The sequence below is a fragment of the Lissotriton helveticus genome, chromosome 2_2 (genome assembly GCF_964261635.1).
Source record: "Lissotriton helveticus chromosome 2_2, aLisHel1.1, whole genome shotgun sequence".
NCBI classification, from domain to species: domain Eukaryota; kingdom Metazoa; phylum Chordata; class Amphibia; order Caudata; family Salamandridae; genus Lissotriton; species Lissotriton helveticus.
The window spans coordinates 341,788,181-341,803,706 of NC_136060.1; the positions used below are offsets into that span (position 1 = coordinate 341,788,181).

Below are 15,526 nucleotides of genomic sequence, written 5' to 3' on the forward strand. Positions count from 1 at the left end.
AGTAGCTACAAATACCTTTACATTTTGATCTGGAGAGAAGCCTGGCTAGATGCAACCTCACAAACAATGATGGGCCTTAGTCTCCAATAGACCACTTTATATTCCTCCTTAGTCGTGAAGTAAAAAAAAAAGAGGTGAAGTCGGCATGATACACAGCATGTCCTGTCAGAATGATATTCTACTTTCCAGTGCCTCCTGGTTGAACTCAAATTGAACCCCTCTCAAACCAATAGAGTTAATGCCATATACCATCTTGAAGGTCATTTGTCGAGAAGTGCATTAAATATATTTACACCCATTTGACATTAACAATATTTATGGGGGTGATTTCAGTCTTTACTGGGGCAGCAAAAAAAAAACAAAGACTCCTCCAAAATCTCCAAACCCTGGTTCAACGACAACCTAAATTTGAAATGTCGTAACCGAAAGGTAGCTGAAAGATCCTGGAGATCCTTACCCTCCACTGAACATCTAATTCACCTTAGATCAGTCAGGAACTCTTACAACAAAAAAATCAAGACTGCTAAGGTTGACTTCTTCAGAATCCAACTCAATCAAGCCAAACCCCCCCCCAAGAAACTGCTTGAAATTGTTAAACAACAATCGGTCAAGACACTCAACCGCTCTGACACTGGTGATGGCCTTCCTTCATGTGGTGAATTGGCTACCTTCTTCATTGACCAAACAAAAAGTATCGGTATCGACCTGAACTCAAAGAGGGCTTTTTTCTCAACCTCTGGTAGGGCTGCTCCTCCAGCTCACCATGAGCGGCTCATTCCCTCCAGAGCGAGTACCAAGAACAACGCCTCTTGGAGCTCCTTTACTCCCCTCAGCGAAAGAGATATATACATCACTCTGCTTGCGATCAACCCTTCTAATCACTGCAGCGACCCACTTCCACCGCCCATCTTCAAAGAGAAATAAATATCAAGAATACCGTGCTCCCCCTATGGAAAAGGATTGTCAACGCCTCTCTGTTGCAAGACACGATCCCAGATTACCTAAAAGCAGTGCAAATCTCCCCCATTCTAAAACAAGCATTTACAATGCAATGGTCTCGGCATTATTAAAGGTAGAGCTATTGGCATTGCTCATGATTTTTAAAATCATAAATAAATAGCATTGTCATTTACATTGCCAATAGCTTAATCGCTCGCATATGCATGAAATTGCATTTACACCCACACAGAGCCACACACACACAGAGCCACCCACACAGAGTCATTCACATAGAGCCAGCAACACATACACAGCCACCTACAGAGAGACACCCTCACACAGACAGAGCCACCTACACATAGAGCCACCTACAAAAAACGCTATCCACACAGAGCCCCACACACACAGAGCCCCACACACACACACACACAGAGCCCTACACACACAGAGCCCCCCCCCCCCCCACACACACAGCAAGGTCACCCAAAAACAATACTAGTTGAAACTAAAATGTTAGTCAATCTGCTGATCTATCGAGCAAGATAAGCAATTTAGGAAGTGGACGCAAAAACCAAGCAGCCGATTCCCTTGTCGACGAAGCAGCACCATATGTAAGGCAAATGTGTGTTCTCATGTTTACTTAGCCCGATGGAGTGGGTTATATGTACATAAAAAGTTCATATAATCCACCGGACAGATACTCAGGTCCTCGAATAACTGCATATGCATGAGATTTGTTGAGCGGTAACAAAGTGTCCCAAGTCCACTTCTGAGCAAATGTGATACTGGTGGGATGAAAAATCACAGGTGGACCAACACGAAATCCAGTCCCCAACTTCACTCCTACTACAGGAATTGACAGCTCCAACACACCGATCCTGTCGGGGAAAGGAGTCTGTCAAGTGATGCTGTCAACGTCCCCAAGGTGTCTGATGGGTAACAGGATACTTAAGATTGGGGTGAGTTGGAGGGGAGGAGGGAAAGTGGCGAGGTTGGCGAGAGAGACCACCATAAGAGGCAGAACCCCCTTCCACCAGAATCTAACAAGGGAGAAAGGCAGATGGAGTGGTTATGGAGAAATAACCCGCCAGATATAGGTGCCCCCCCAGTAACCCCAACTCACCACTCAGGCCCTTGGCCTGCTGCAGCAAGGCTCCCGAGGTGCCATCGATGACTTTGACACTGCCCCGGCTGGTGACGGCTAGGATGGCGTTGAGTGCCGGGTGGTAGCTCAAGCTGTACAGCCCTTCTTCGTCGGAGCGTAGGCAGCCGTCCCGCACCAACAGGGTTGCTTGCCCCCATCCGCCGCCACCTTCTGAGGCTCCGCCCGAGCCCCTAGGACCCCTGACAGCAGCCATCCTCCCCGCAGCACTGCTGGGGCGACCGCGGCCTGGCCCACGGTGCTTGTGCGCTCCCGGCTCGCTGGGGCTGCGCGGGGCAGTGGTAGCCGCTACCGCCGCTGCAGCACTACCGCCAGTCACCATCCGGGTCCAGGAAGCCGCCACCAACACTTGGGCGAATGGGAAGTGACGCAGAAGGAACCCGCTTGGTTACGCTCAGTACTAGCCCTGCTTCCTCGCGAGAAGGCACGCCTCTTGTGCCGCCTAATATTTACATCCAGCTTTTAGATTGCACATGGCCTTGTGAAAGTAATAGAACAGCATTGGTAATACTAGCTCATCAGCTTATCCCCATTAGCCTACATAAAGCAAACCCAACCTTCAGGCCTTGCTAGAAATTCCAAGCCCTCATGCCACAGACGGGTGCCGTAAACACTATACACAGTGGCCTTTCAAAGCTCCATTTCCTCTGATAAGATTTGTATCCACTCAACCATTGTAAGGGTTTCATTCCAGTTAAAGATCCCAATGTTGTATTTCATAGTATCTTCTGCGTATATTTCAGCTACATTTGGGTATTTGTAACATCTTAAATAGGTGGATTGCCAGTAAACGGACTAATATACAAGTTTGTTTGTAGCAATAACTTTTGATGAACAACTATGAGATTTAGCATGTGTGCCTGCATGTGACTGCACCTAAGGTTCCCTCTTTAAGGCTTTGTATGTTCACCCATAAATGAAAAGGTAGCAGAAATGGCCTTGCCTGAAAAAACTAAAAAGTGCTGGCCAATCTACCAGCAATACACCCCGACAGCCGACTAAAATCGAGGCAACACCATGTAAAACCACTGTTGTGCTGTCTCCATTTCTTTGTGGAAGAACAGATGCTTGCAAAATTCTGAATACAAAACATTCATCAAAAAATAATCAAATATCTATAAACAGTATAAGAATAAAAGACACTAACTTATCACTGCTCTATTTTCATCATGTGTTTAGTGCTGCCGCTTGCATGCGCAAAAAACACACACAAACCTGTGTGCAAAGAAATGACAATTTCTGAAAGACTTGGTGGCCTCAGCCAAAGTAAAGGGTTGTGAATACAGCACTATTGGAACCATGTTGTCGGTGCAATCACGAAAAAAAGCTGTGAAAATAGCATTATTGCATCATGTGTTTAGGGCACACACACACGCAAGCTGTAAACATGACATTTTCCAAAATCTTTGGTGCAGCTAATCAAAGGGGCAATACTACTGCATTTGTTTTATTATATGCTTAGTGCAGACAGACCGTAGACACTGCACAGTTCCACAGGTTGTGTGTGCGCGCCATGTTCTTGGTACAGCCAGGCACCAAGATTATACATATTGCATTGATGTATTCAGCTGCATAGTACTGATAGTGGACACCTTGGTACAGACAACCTATGAATAAACACTACACTTCTTGTATCGTAAGAAACACTTCAAATTTTACCTCCAGTGTTTAAGAACAGAGAGGTGTTAAACACTGTATCATGTGCTTATTAAAAGGAGGCTGTAAACACCAGATTTTTCCAGCGCTAGGTTAGTGCACAGATGTAAACAGTGCTCTCGTGTGAGACAGTAAAAACTGTACCCTTTCTACCGTGAGCTTGGAGCAGATTGACACATACAGAAAGGAAGCACTGTTACGTCTGAAAACTTCCCGGTATGTGAAATGCGGGCTTCCGGGACTTCCTGTCACGTGACCCGGAGCCCTTCCTGCAACTTCCCTTCTTATTACCACACCATTAGGCTAAATGAATGAACGAGAAGCTCCCCCTAGCCAGACCTAAAAATGCCACTCGCAGTCTGCCTCCAATGCAACAGGGAACTAGAGAAACATAGCTTCATCCTCCAGCGTTTATCTGGCTGCTTTAGGAAGCAACATTCCGTGTTTATATTCACTCCTAACCGCACTACACGAAGACGCTGTCTTATTACAAGGCTCCCGGTTCATCAAGCGGGGAGCAGCACCAGCAAGGCAGCGAGCGCCTGCGTTGGCATTACCAATAAACAGCGTGATGCAGGTCACTTTATAACATCCAACCTGGACTTTTGTAAATAGCATTTTGAATTTCATGGCACTGCTTGTAAAAACACAAGCCTCTCTGCCATGCTGGTTGTTGTATTTACGGTTAATGCCGCGAGCCAGCACCTGGCTCGCGGCAGCTAGTGTTCCATTGCTCTCCTGCGCGAGAACCCCTGTTGTCATTCCTGCCCCCTCATTGGTCCCCCAACACTCCACATTCCATTCCCTGTCACCCCCAACGGTTCCAACTGTCATGAGAGGAACCTTGGAGTCCGAACCGCATAGTTGTGTAGGGGCTGTTGCAGAATAAAGCTTTTGACCCCATAAATTCGCCTCCTCTTCGTTCCCACAATGATGTGGTGTCCTGTTTTAGCTGCCATCGTTGCGCCTGACATCGGCGCGTGTGCTCGTTGAACATACCAGCGTTGAGCACCGTTGCCATGGAGTCCGCCTTCATCACACGCAGAATCAAGAAACAATTAACGAAGGAAAAGCGCTTCATGCAGCGGGGCCCATGCAGATGTGAGGCGCTCCCGGGGACCCTGGGGCTGCTGGGACCGGGCAACTTGATGCACGTCAGGCCAGGGTAGTGAGCGCTCGCTGCACACCACAGAGGTTCACAGGCGTGCCGCTGGAACGACTGACAGGCAGTATTTCCATCTGCAACTGCTTTTCTTACCCAGAATCCTCTTCAACTTTACTAACCAAGAAGCTCGTGGAAACTGGTCGTCGTCAAAGATCGATCTCAAAAAATAAACCGTCCATGTAAAAACGCCTGCAGAGAATAAAGCTCGCATTTTCCCATTCATCTTTCACTAAATGCCAAGTGTAAAAGCTAAATATGTTGTTTTAAAATCAATCACATTTGATTAAAATAAAAAACAAGCACAACGAGAAGGGGGGGGGCGGGGGGCGGGCGGGCAGCACAACGTTTCTCCAGCGGCGGTCGGGGGAAATGGCAAAACAAAAGCGCCGGCAAAAAAAAAAGAAGTAAACGCCCACCTCCGAATGACGACAAAAAAGGGGCGGGACTTAAAAAAAGAGGCAGAAACGCCCACGGATCGCATCAAGGCGGGGAAAATAGTAATTGACACACATCTCTTCCAATGGCTAGCCTCTATTTACGAAGCTAGCCAATGGAGAGAGAGGTGAAATAAAGCCCCACTGTTGAAATCATTAAATCTTCGGCTCCGCCCCCAGCTTCGCTGAGGGACGGTAGCCTCGACCTAAAAACATAATGCAGACAGTTCCGATCTGAATAACGTCCATCCTATCTCTAACATCCCCACGCTGGCTAAACTGCTTGAAAAATGTATGTAGACGCAACTTTGTGCACACATGGAGTATTTCCAACTTCTGGACCAATATCAATCTGGTTTTCGGAGAGGTCACAGCACAGAATTTGCTCTCACTCACAATATGGATAACATTTTAAAAATGCTATGCCAAAATGAATCATGCCTCCTGATTATCCTTGACCTTTCTTCAGCTTCTGACACTGTTAACCATGACAACCTCTTATCTATCCCAGAACACAGGATGGGCTTTTCAGGTCCAGTATGGCAATGGTTCACTTCCTTCCTCCACTACAGATCACAGAGTCAAGGTGAATCAATCCCAGCCCTCCTCAATTTCTATGGGAGTTCCACAGGGGTCTGCCCTATCAGTGATACTCTTCTATTTATTCCTGGAACCGTTGGCAAATGTTCTGAACTTCCACAGGAGGACTTCAAGATGGCGGTACAAGCTCTTGTTCTGCCTAGGCTAGACTATGGTAGCTCCACGCTCTGTGGACTTCTCAAATATAACTTGGCCCCACTAAGAGCCTCCATTAATGTCTCAGCCAGACTGATTACGGGCACAAAAAGAAACAATCACATCTCACCAACCCTCAAATCCCTAAACTGGCTGCAATATGAAGCAAGAATACAGTTAAGGATAGCCTGCATGTCCCACAAAGCCCTAGATCTCAAGACTCAAAAAAATTAGAACTATCTGGAGGTTGCAGACAGTCATGAAGTGCAAGTGCATTGCTCCTGAAACCACAGCTATTCCTCAAAATGAGAATGAGTCACAGAGCCTTCTCATGTGGTGCCCCGAAGATTTGGAGCTCTCTTCCACCGGATGTTTGGCGAATTTCTTCCACTGCTTCCTTCAAAAAGGAAGTAAAAAAATACTAATGACTAAGTTTTTGCCTTAAACAGCCCTGGCCCCACTGTTCATTTACTGCCCCTTGATTGACCACTGGATTGGTGCGCACCCGTGAATCCCAACATACACCTTCTATGCTCATTTATGTATCAAATGTTTCTTCTCCCTGTACTGTATCCGTCCTACCCTAATGGTGATCCACTCTGTTCTTGTTTGTGTTATGCATATTCAAGGAATGTTTGTCCTTTCCCACTTCTATACCCCACCTATCCTAATTGTAAAGCGATCTGATACCCGTCGGGGTCATGTTTGCACTATATAAAGCTTTATAAATAAATATAGTAAATATATTGCTCTACCTCCCTCCGATTATACAATGATGCGTGTCAGTACTTTATTAGATATTAATTATCCAGCTCTTAATGGAAAAAATTCCAGGTTGAGGATGCCATATCTGTTGACTAATATGATCGCTTTCATATGCATTTCTCCCTCTACATCATGAAATCCTGGATTATTAGCCAGCCCAAAAAACTGTGGACCTGGATTTGAGATCCATCAATCCTTTTTTTTTTTTTTAAAACTTGTGTTTATGTTATCACTGCTTCCAATGTATCCAGAACAAGAACATACATGTGCATTTTCAGAAACTATAGCATAATATACATCGAGTGCTATTAACGCTCTAGGGAAAGGCTGTATTTGAACTTTGCTGCGCATAACTTTGTACCAGCGCCTAATGCGAGCGTGAAACAGGATTATTAGCGCATTTTAACAAATTTACCGCGTTTAAAATATTTTGGTTGTATTTTTTATTCAGCCCTGTTTTTAAATTAGTAATATCCTGCCCACACTCCTGCACAATAATTGTGACCCCACCGCTGTTTGGAGCGGATAGAAACTGTAATAGTTCTTAGTGCTCGTGGTTCTTGGCCGCCATATTGGAAGGGAAATATCGAGGCGACTTGGGGCTGAGCGCTCTAGTGCTCAAACGAACAGGCAGGTGAGCCTGTATTTAACCCTCTCACTGGTCGCGCAGTGGTGACGCGCAGCGGGAGCGCCTGACTCACACCTGAGTCAAGCCAGAGTCCTGCCCGTCTGCGCCCGTCAGCGTAAAGGAGGCGGGAAGGAGGCGGTGAGGCGGAGGACTCTGTGCTAAATCATGGTATCATCACTCCCAGGTATGGCAAGGGAATTCTTGCTATCCTGTAAAGGGCCCCATGTTTCTTGTCATGACATATTACATCCTGACTCATGGGTCGGGCCGGCTTGTTGTAGTCAGTGTCAACTTACACTGTTCCCTGAGTCCTCCCCGGACAAACCCTTAGAGACACCCGTACTACGGGGTGGCTTAATCAATGCGCGATCCTTATTTAAAAACTCCCAAAATATCAATGACCTCATCGTAGAGAACAATCTTGATTTACTTTTGGTCACTGAAACTTGGTTAAAACCCTGGTGCAACCCCGATCTAGCCCTAGCCATTCCACAGAATTTCCTCATACAACGGCTGGATAGACCACAAATAAAAGGAGGAGGCCTCGCCATAATACATCATAAGTCTCTGAAATGTTCCACTCAAGAACTTGTGGACTTAAAAGGAGCCGAAGCGCTGGCCTTTACCCTAGGGATCCATGACTCACTCACATTCTCGGGGGCTCTTATATATCGCCCTCCGGGTCCTTCCTCAAAATTCCTGGATACGCTGGGTGAAGTCCTGAGTGATTTAACTCTCAGATTTTCCCAATTTACAATATTAGGCGACTTAAATCTGCACCTAGACTCCCCTAAAGAATCTGGAGTAAGTAGTTTCATGGATACTATTGAAGTTCTAGGACTCACGCTCCTTAATAGGGAACCCACACATCAGGCAGGACACTTATTGGATTGTTTCTGTTCTAATTTTACTAGATTGAGGGTGGGAGAACCCATTCCCCAGATTTGGACTGATCACTTTTTTATTCCGTTTCATATTGTTCTGAACCCCCTACCTACTGCTCCTCTTGAAATAAACAAAACAAAACTTCAAGCCAGACACACTCCCAATTGGAAAGAATTAGCAAACAGACCGGATGTTGTAACCAAATTGAAAATGTGTATACCGAATTTATCCGGTCATACCTCTACAGATAACCAAATCTTTTGTAACTGGATTGCCAGTGCAGGGGTAATGCTAAAATCAATCAATAATAATACCTTAAGACCTACTAAAACCAAAAAGAGTGCCCCCTGGTTTTCACCGGCCCTGAAACTAGAATTGGGAGAGGTAAGAACCTTGGAAAGAAGGTGGCGCAGAAAATATGATGATATTACCCATAACATCTATAAATCAGCCAGACGAAAATATCATGCTGAGTTAAAATCTGCTAAGAAGGCCCACTATTTACAGGCTGTTACTGAGGCAGGTCAGGAACAAAAAGCAATTTTTAAAATTGTAAAGGAGTTCATGAGTCCAGCAGCTCTATCGCAGGAGATTCCGCCATCCCAGGATCTCTGTGATGCGATATCTGACTACTTCGAAGATAAGATTCTGGCCATCGTAAAAACCTTTCCCTTGGTTTCAACCACGTCAACTGTCTCTTTACAGAGAGAGGCGATAAGGCCTACCACATATCTGGAAGATTTCATACTGGTCTCTCCTGAGGAGACCTTGAAGGCTATTTTAGCCATCAAATCCGGATCACCTCTGGACCCCTGTCCCCCCCTGGTCCTGCATACTCTAGCAGAGACGGTTAACCCCATAATAAATGGGATTATAAATTCGTCTCTAACCACGGCTGATATTCCGAACGAGTGGAAGTGTGCGGCTGTTAAGCCCCTCCAAAAAAAAGCACTGGCCGACCCCACCACCCTTTCCAACCTACGGCCCATTTCCCTGTTGCCTATGCTGTTTAAACTGGCTGAAAAGTTTGTCAATATACAACTGACAAACTTCCTGGAGATGAATAATATCTTCCATCCCAACCAGTCAGGGTTTCGTTCAAAACACTCTACAGAAACAGCCCTGCTTTACACAGCAGAGACCCTTCGAGCAGCTATGGACCAGGGAATGAAAGCTGTCTTAATTCTACTCGACCTGTCGGCAGCCTTCGATACGGTCTCACATAACATCTTAGTGGATCGTTTGGCTGCCGCAGGCGTAGGAGGGAAAGTCCTAGCGTGGCTGACGAATTTTCTGAGTAATAGACGTCAAGTCACAGTGCTAGGTCAACACCAATCTGAAGCAAAGGTCGTCAGCTCAGGGGTTCCTCAGGGCTCGAGCTTAAGCCCAGTACTGTTCAACCTGTACATGGCGCCCCTAGTAGAACTGATTGCGTCATTCCAGATCAGTTCAATTTCATACGCTGACGACACCCAGCTCATTTTGGTGTTGGATGGGGAGCGACCAAATGCTGAAGAAAATCTCAAGGATTGTCTGGCAGCAACATTCAAATGGATGACTGACAATCATTTGAAATGTAATGCTGGTAAGACTGAAATCCTACCGTTCGGAAAAAACAACCTATTCTCCCCTGGAGTATGCTGGCCAGTGGACGCGGAAACACCTCCCAAGACCATTACATCTGCCCGTAACCTAGGCATCAAATTTGATGACCAACTATCTTTCAAAAATCAAGCAGTGACAGTGGCCGGAACGTGTTTCCAGATAATAAAAGCTCTGAGGAAATTTTTTGATTTTCTCCCACTGTCGGCCAGGAAGACAGTAGCAGTGGCTTTAATAAACTCCAGGTTGGACTATTGCAACGGGTTATATGCTGGAGCCAACAAAACTGTTCTCCATAAATTGCAAATGGTCCAACATGCAGCCGCTCGGCTTGTGCTGCGTTGGCCTCGCAGGTCCTCAGCCTCAGCAGCACTTAAGCTGCTTCATTGGCTGCCCATAGGGAAAAGAATTTTGTTTAAAATCTTGATAATTACTTTCAGAGCCTTCCATCAACAGGGCCCAAAATACTTATGCAATGGCTTTAAGAGATACCACCCTACCCGTTGCTTAAGATCTGCCAGCCAAAATCTGCTTACAATCCCTCGATTTAGGCTGGCAACAAAAGGTGGTAAATCACTCTTTGTATTGGGCTCCAAGGCCTGGAATAAACTTCCACCTCATCTACGTACACTCTCTCAAGAGTCACATTTTAGGAAAGCCTTGAAGACTTGGATTTTCACCCTGTCTGACGCGACGTGTCGGGAACTAGTGTAGTGTAGTGTGTAGTACAGTACTCAGGTCATTTCTTTCCCCCCAGCCCCTTCATCTAGGCTGGATAGAGCGCCAAGATACTCCTTGGAGTGAAAGTAGCGCTATAGAAATGCCCTTTTACATTACATTACATTACATGTCCTCTGGCTATGAACGGACTCACTACTAGTGAGCCGAGTTACTCTTATTTGTACTAGCAGTACAATTTAGCATCAATCTTATACCTCAGCTCTTTTACCTTTTTACCGTGTAGTTGGGATACAAAGTTCCTGACCACCAACTTAAACAAGACTTTGGTTGACGCCCTTGCTGAAATGGCCTCACTCTTTTAAAAAAGGTGAAATGAGAAAATTGCTAAGGTCCCTCAAAATGAAAAATGAATTAAGTGTCATCTGCATACGCATAGAAAGAAAGTTGGAAGGAACTGATAGGAGCTGTCAAAGGAGCAACGTGGATGTCAAAAATTAGGGTTGATCGCGGACCCCTGGGGGACACCACAGCCACTGGATTTGAAAGCAGATGGAAAGAAGAGCATTCTGACTCCCTGAGATCTACTTATTAAGGAGGAAGTCAGTCAGGAGAGAGGCAAATCTTTGATGCTGAATGAGAAATGGCCCACTAGTAGAATAGAATGGGATACAGTACAAATGACGCTGAGTATTCTAGGGAAATTAAAGGGGCCTTTCCTCAGCTGAAAATGCATTAATGTCATCAGCAGCATAAAATAGAGTTTCAGTGCTAAAGCGGGGTAGGTGGTTGGGGTAGGGGGGATTGTTATAAAGATAGGATGCAGCAAGCCTTGAGGAAATGTGAAAACTGTTAACAATGTGGACAGTGGTTTTAGAGGCAAAAGGGGGCAAATGACTAACTCAGGATAGAGTGAGCAGAAAGATCAGCATTGGATATGTTTGCAAAGTAGGATCTACTAACGCTGTATTCTAGTTGCAAACGTTTGTAAGAAGTGCTATGGCAGAAGCTTTAACATGCTTTCGTTGACCAACACCGAGATTGAGAGTAAGAATTCTGTACTGTTGCAGGTTCCAGTATCAAATACAAAAAGATTAATGAAGTCTCTAGAAATGCCAACTGGGCCTCTGCCCACACACTGGAGGCGACAAGTCTAAGAATGAGAAAGCCTAAGATGATGGCCCTGCCGCGTCTCCTGTATGCCGTACAAAACACACCGTTTCCAATCTCTGAGGCTTTCTTTCGAGCAGTGGAATCCGAACAATGGGTGCTAATATGGGGAGGTGGGAGCCCCAGGATTGCTCTGAAGAAATTACAGAGGGAGATCTATGATGGAGGTTCCGGATATGAGGAAGTACTACTGGGCGTCACAACTGGTAAACGTCAATGGATGGGTCTTCTCACCACTTGACGAACTGGCCTACCGGACCGATCGTCATGCTATGGGCAGGGGCAGTTTCCTCACTGTTCTATATGGGGATAGACTGAAGTTTTCGTCTCTCCCACCCCACACGCAGACCGTGGTCATGGCCTGGCGGAAGGCTACTAAAATGACTGGATGGGAGAAGCAGCTGACTGAACAGACCCCCCTATTGGAGGGGAAATTTTTTGAGCGAGGTTACCCGCCTGAAGGGCTTCCGTGGCTGAAGTAACATCGGTATTGAACTCCTGGGAGACGTCTGGAAAAAAGGGGACATGATAATATTTGATAGTTTACAGGAGGAATTCCAGATGCAATCCACTGAGCACTTTCAATACCTGCAGTTACGACACGCACTACACTGCCATTTAAAAGAAGGGACTCTGCTGCCGTAGTACACTCCAGTTGAAGATAGACTCCTCCTCGACCCCATGCTTGACAAGGCAATATCCCTTACATATAAAGAATACCCCTATCTGGGACTCCTGCGGGCGGCTTGGGAATCGGATGTGGGCCTCCTGGAAGACGGGGATTGGAGGGAGGGGATGCAGTGCCCCTGAGAGAATGCTGTACGTGCCAGATTTAGGCTGATTCAGCTCCGCATTTTCCATCGATCATACGACTCACGGTCTTCGCAATACCATATGGGCCATTGCATGTCAGAGCAGTGCATGAGAGGCTGAGGGGAAATAGGAATGTTCTTTCATACATTGATGGCAGCCGTGGTGGGTGAGCAAGTCCCGGTAGATGCGAGCTGGCATATCATGGGGGTGTCGGGTGAGGTGGTTTGGCCTACATGGGCCTGCACCTGGTTGGTCCTTGCGGGAGCAGTGGCAAAGCGCAATATTGCCTGAGTGTGGCGCGCCAAGACATCCCCAACAGTGCGAGCCTGGGAGAACGATTTAGACTGGTGCCAGCAAGCTGAACAACAGTCTTTCAGAGATGGGGATACCCGCGCAAGTGGGAGAGGATTTGGAGGGCATGGAATTGATCCGCCCACACTATAATGCAAACGTTGTTGATGGCCTACGCTAGGCGTTTATGGTCGGGGCACCCCTCACCTAGTGGGAGGGAGGACAGTAGGGGGGGTGTTAAATTCTTTGGCTCCCAATGCATCTATGTATGTTGATCTAAATACTATGTATGCTGTAACGATCACTGAAGCAGATGTTATGTTTTCTTTTTCTGGTAATAACAATAATTTAGAAAAAAGAATGAGAAAGCCTAGTGGAATCACTGTGATGACGTCTGGGTCTAAATGCTTGTGTAACCAGGTTTCTGTTATGAACAAGATATCAAATTGGAAATTTCCTGTGAGATAGTGGAGTTCAAGTGCATTGGGGACACATGTGTTTCAATGTTGATGGTACAGATGAGAAATGGCAGAAGAAAGAGTGAAGAGGCAGTTAGGCATGGTTACACAAGGTGGAGCTTACCATAACAAAAGAAGTATTTATTTGCTTATCTGGGCAGGGCTTGCAGTCAATCTAGTAGAATGGTTAGCCTTTGGCCCATGCGAGGTATAGACTGGCTTGCATTAAGCACACGTGCTGCTAGGGGCCGGGTATAGCCCAGGAAGCAAGATGCCTGCTCAGGTCGATTATGGTGGATGGGGCCTGTCTCTCTGGTCCCCAGACGTGAAGCGCGGTACTGGGAGACTGAACTGTCACCCATAGCTGGTGAATATAAAGAAAAGCTAGAGCCCAGGCTCTAGAGCCAGAGGCCTCCAGGTTGCTAGCATGGCTGCTGCAAGAGAAAAGATAAAGCAAAAGAGCTGAAGACTTTTGGGTAGAGACGAGCACACCCGTGAGCTGCTGGATCTGTAGCTCCACTGTAGCTCCTCATGACTGCTTTGAGGAGCTGGACATCCCCACTCTACCCCTTGTCTACACCCCCAGGTGTTGGAAAGATTATATAGAGCAGCAGGTGCAGAACCCTAGAGGAGGATTACTCCATGAGTAAAGAAATGTACTACACACGCTAACACCTCTCTGCGTCCTCAGCATGGCAACGGACCCTAAACCTAGGAGGTGACGGAGGGAGCGCCAAGGAGTTCACTTTTATGGCTCACTTTAAATACACCAAAGCTAGCAAAATACTATAGTAATGTTTTCTTGCCATAAGCAAAATTACAATCTCAAAACATTGCTGTTTACAGTCACAGTCTCCTGTATATAGTCAATGTATCAGATTATAGCCCAAAGAAAGAAGGGTACTTGATCTTTCTTGTACAAGATTTATATAACCCCATGTCATGGCCTTCGTTCAGACTGTGGAGTGTTCGGAGTCATACCCTGAGCTGACTCTTTCGTTGAAATCTATGTATTTTCCTGCAGTTTCCCAACAGCCCCGTTTCTATTTTGTGTGTATTATTATCACCTGTCAGTTTCTATACTCTTTCTCTTAATATTTTAAACCATCCCGTCTTTAAGTTGATATGGTCGTATGCCGTTCTCTCTTCAGGGATTTTACTGGAAAAGAGGCGTGGGCCTAAACATAGACTGTAGCCCTTTCTGTTGCTCTTTGATTTGCTTTTTATCTGAACTTTGAATTTCTTTTACTGCCTCACCTCACGTTAATGGTTTTTTTTTAGGTTTCGCCTGGGCAGGAGCTCCTAGCTCCACCCAGGAGAAATCTCATGTTCTTACAGTGTGGGGCTTAGTCCCGCCTTGTCTTTCATTGGCTAGCTCCATAAATGGAGGCTAGCCATTGGAAGAGATTGGCCGTCAATCACGTTTTCCAGAGAAAACGCGATTCGGGGGCGTTTCTGTGTCTTTTTTAAGCCCCGCCCCTTGTTGACGTGTGTCCCGGGCCGCGCTGTGATTGGCTGCAGGCCCGGGACACCCCAGTGACGTCATTTCCCGGGCCGTGCTGTGATTGGCTGCCGGCCCGGGACACCCCGTGACGTCAGCCAATCACAGCACGGCCCGGGACCTGACTTGTTTAGTCTGCCCGAGAGGCTTTCCCGCCTCTGCCCACAGCGGATTATCGGGTCTCGTGTGTCCGTGCGCCCACGCCAGTCATTAGCAGTGATATCACTTTCTTGGCACACTTAATCTCGTTCTGACTTCCCATAGTGTTCACAAACGCTGATTTATATGGTTGACTTCCACAAACGTATAATGTAAAAAAAATCTGTTTAAGATCGCGCACTTTCGCCCACCACTTAAGTGCAAATCAATATGGTAATTAAATTCCGTCATTTTTATCAAAATCTGTTCAGATTTTGACAGTTGCGGAAATAGTATTTCATCACACGAATAATATAAAGCAGTGTTTTAAATCCTTAAAGTTTATTTCAACATGCATGGCCTCGCGTTTTCCCATCTCTTTATACCTACGCCAAAGATGTTTCAAGATATGGCACCCTGCAATCTTTTCCCTCCAATGTGAGATTCTCAGCTTGTAAAGGGTTCTCTAAGACGGCAGTTTAAACAAATGCCTGCAGCTCTACCCC

The 15,526-nt window shown here is 46.2% G+C and overlaps 1 protein-coding gene across 11 annotated transcripts in view; it reads left to right on the top strand.

Moving 5' to 3' along the window:
* Positions 1-15,526, top strand: part of WFS1 (wolframin ER transmembrane glycoprotein) — a 351,956-nt gene that overhangs the window by 156,171 nt on the left and 180,259 nt on the right. The gene's annotated exons all lie outside the window — the stretch shown is intronic.